Below are 2,906 nucleotides of genomic sequence, written 5' to 3' on the forward strand. Positions count from 1 at the left end.
TTTAGTGGGCATGGTGGTGTTGGGGTGATGGTTGGACTCGATGATCTTAGAGGTCTTTTCCAACCTTAATGATTCTATGATTCTAAGTGGTCATGACATCATCTAAAAATATTCACGTCATGTTCTGACCTATATACAAATGTCAAAATATGACAGTATACAGAAGGATCAGGTATATTTAGGACAGTCCACCTGGATTAATAGTTAGCAAGCCAGAAGTATTTCATTACCACCCCCCCACCCTTTTTTTTTTTTTTTTTTTAAAGCTTTTCTCACTGCTTAACTGTTATTAAATACATCACCGCCGAGGTTTGACCAACACCTGGGTATACTAAATATAAATGGACCTGCAATAGACAATTTGGTTACCATAACTGGGAAAAAAAAGAGTCAATATACTCCAGTGGAAAAATAAATTTTTACAATTTAAACCTCATTTTAAATGTTACTTTATTTCCTGAAAAAATTTAAACTCAACTTGACAGTATTAAATCTATTCAGAACAACCTGCAGAAAGGAAATCATGTAAAGATAGGTGTCTCGGTGCAGATAGCTATTTAAGATATGCAAACAAACTGCACACTCTTTGGAATAATCTGGTTCAAACAGACATTTATTTGGACAGGGTTGGTAGGGACTGACAGACAGAACAGATACCTCTGAGTCTCTCGGGTTAAGAAACACTAAAGGAAAATTGCCACATTTATATGCTCCAAGAGAGGAGTATGTAGTACAGCAGAGCTAATAAAATCATGAGTGGCATGTAAATGGCAAGCAAGGGGTGACTGCTGACTTGCACCTCACAATGCAGGAACCAAAGCATGTCTGAAACAACAGCAAGCAATCCTGAGTGCAACGCGCAGTTAAAGCCTCACCTTTCTTTAACACAGGATGTTGCAAAGTTCACAGGGATTCAAAAAGGTTTCCTACAAATTCATTTAGGAAAAATCCAGCAAGGGCTACAAAACCCAAAGACCTCTGCTGGAAAAAGTCCCTGAGCTCCAAATCACCGTAAGGAAACACTGAGGAAGTACAGCTATGTGCCAGAATTGTAGAGGTATGATAGATAAATGTCACAACAACAGCTCTTAAGACGACAGTTCATTCATGTTCAGTCTTCAACTGCATCAGCTTCTGTATTTTTGACTGAAATGTTGGCACTAGATCACTGTTAGCTCCAAATTCTTTAAATATCACTGTGGGTTTATAGCCCAAAAGTCATTAACCTCTCCCCTAGAAACTGCTCACACCACGCTTTGCTTGCACATATTCACTCCTGCCTTTGATGACGACCAAGGCTGCGAAACTGAAGTCTTCAAGTTTTGCTTTAGGAATCATAGAATCATGAAGGTTGGAAAAGACCTCTAAGATCTTTGAGTCCAACCGTCAACCCAACACCACCATGCCCACTAAACCATGTCCCTAAGTGCCTCATCTACACGTCTTTTAAATACCTCCAGGGATGGGGACTCAACCACTTCCCTGGGCAGCCTCTTCCAATGTTTAACCACTCTTTCAGGAAAGAAATTTTTCCTCATGTCCAATCTAAACCTCCCCTGGCGCAACTTGAGGCCATTTCCTCTTGTCCTATCGCTAGTTGCTTGGGAGAAGAGACCGACACCCACCTTGCTACAACCTCCTTTCAGGGAGTTGTAGAGAGCGATGAGGTCTCCCCTCAGCCTCCTTTTCTCCAGGCTAAACAACCCCAGTTCCCTCAGCCGCTCCTCATAAGACTTGTTCTCCAGACCCCTCACCAGCCTCGTTGCCCTTCTCTGGACACGCTCTAACACCTCAACGTCCTTCTTGTAGTGAGGGGCCCAAAACTGAACACGGTATTCGAGGTGCAGCCTCACCAGTGCCGAGTACAGGGGCACGATCACTTCCCTACTCCTGCTGGCCACACTATTTCTGATACAGAATAACTAGGATGCAAGAAAAACTACGGATTAATGACAAACTCCAGTCTAAGACTTCACTACTAATTTCCTGTCAGTCTTTCTCCAAGATTTGATTTACTAACCGAACAGTTTAAATCACATATTTCCTATGATTATCCAAACAAGTTTCTTTGTCTGTTTGATAACGGCTTTTAGGTTGTTTTGTTTATTTTTGAAAGGTAGTAAATTTACATTCTGTGTTTTTCAGGAAAGAAGAAAAGCCAAGACCACCAAAAAATAAGGAAATAAGCTGGAGGACTGTTTCAAAACAAACCATCTTTGCCAATGCTCCTCCAAAATACAGCTTTCCAGTCCCTCCTCGCCAGACATGCAGGACTAAAGAGATTTGACTTGAGCCACCTGGCAATGACTCAGCAAGTGCTCTCTTTCACAGAGCAATCATACTCCAGATTTTAAACCATCATTTTACTAAAGAGCCCTGTTCCCTTAGCAAAAAAGTAAAACCCTGGTGAGTCAACCCAACTACTAAGTCAGCAGCGTCTACCTGTGTTGTCATACACAGCAGTAAGTTACCTGCAGTGAAGCCTAACTACAATCATTTCAACATCTACATTAATTACAGTGCTGATCAGAACACTCAAAAAGATCATATTTATGCAGAAATATTTCATGCCTCAGTAAAGTATTGCATATGAGGTGTATGCATTTTAACATATAGATGCTTAAGTTTCCCTCAAAGCATTTGATTTCACATCTATTGTGAAAGTTGCTAAGCCACTATCCATCGTATTTGAGAAGTCGTGGCAGTCTGGTGAAGTTCCCACTGACTGGAAAAGGGGAAACATAACCCCCATTTTTAAAAAGGGAAAAAAGGAAGACCCGGGGAACTACAGGCCAGTCAGTCTCACCTCTGTGCCTGGGAAGATCATGGAACAGATCCTCCTGGAAGCTAAGCTAAGGCAAATGGAGGACAGGGAGGTGATTTGAGACAGCCAGCATGGCTTCATC

Source organism: Aptenodytes forsteri, unplaced genomic scaffold, assembly GCF_000699145.1.
Source record: "Aptenodytes forsteri isolate BGI_AS27 unplaced genomic scaffold, ASM69914v1 Scaffold349, whole genome shotgun sequence".
Taxonomy (NCBI): Eukaryota; Metazoa; Chordata; class Aves; order Sphenisciformes; family Spheniscidae; genus Aptenodytes; species Aptenodytes forsteri.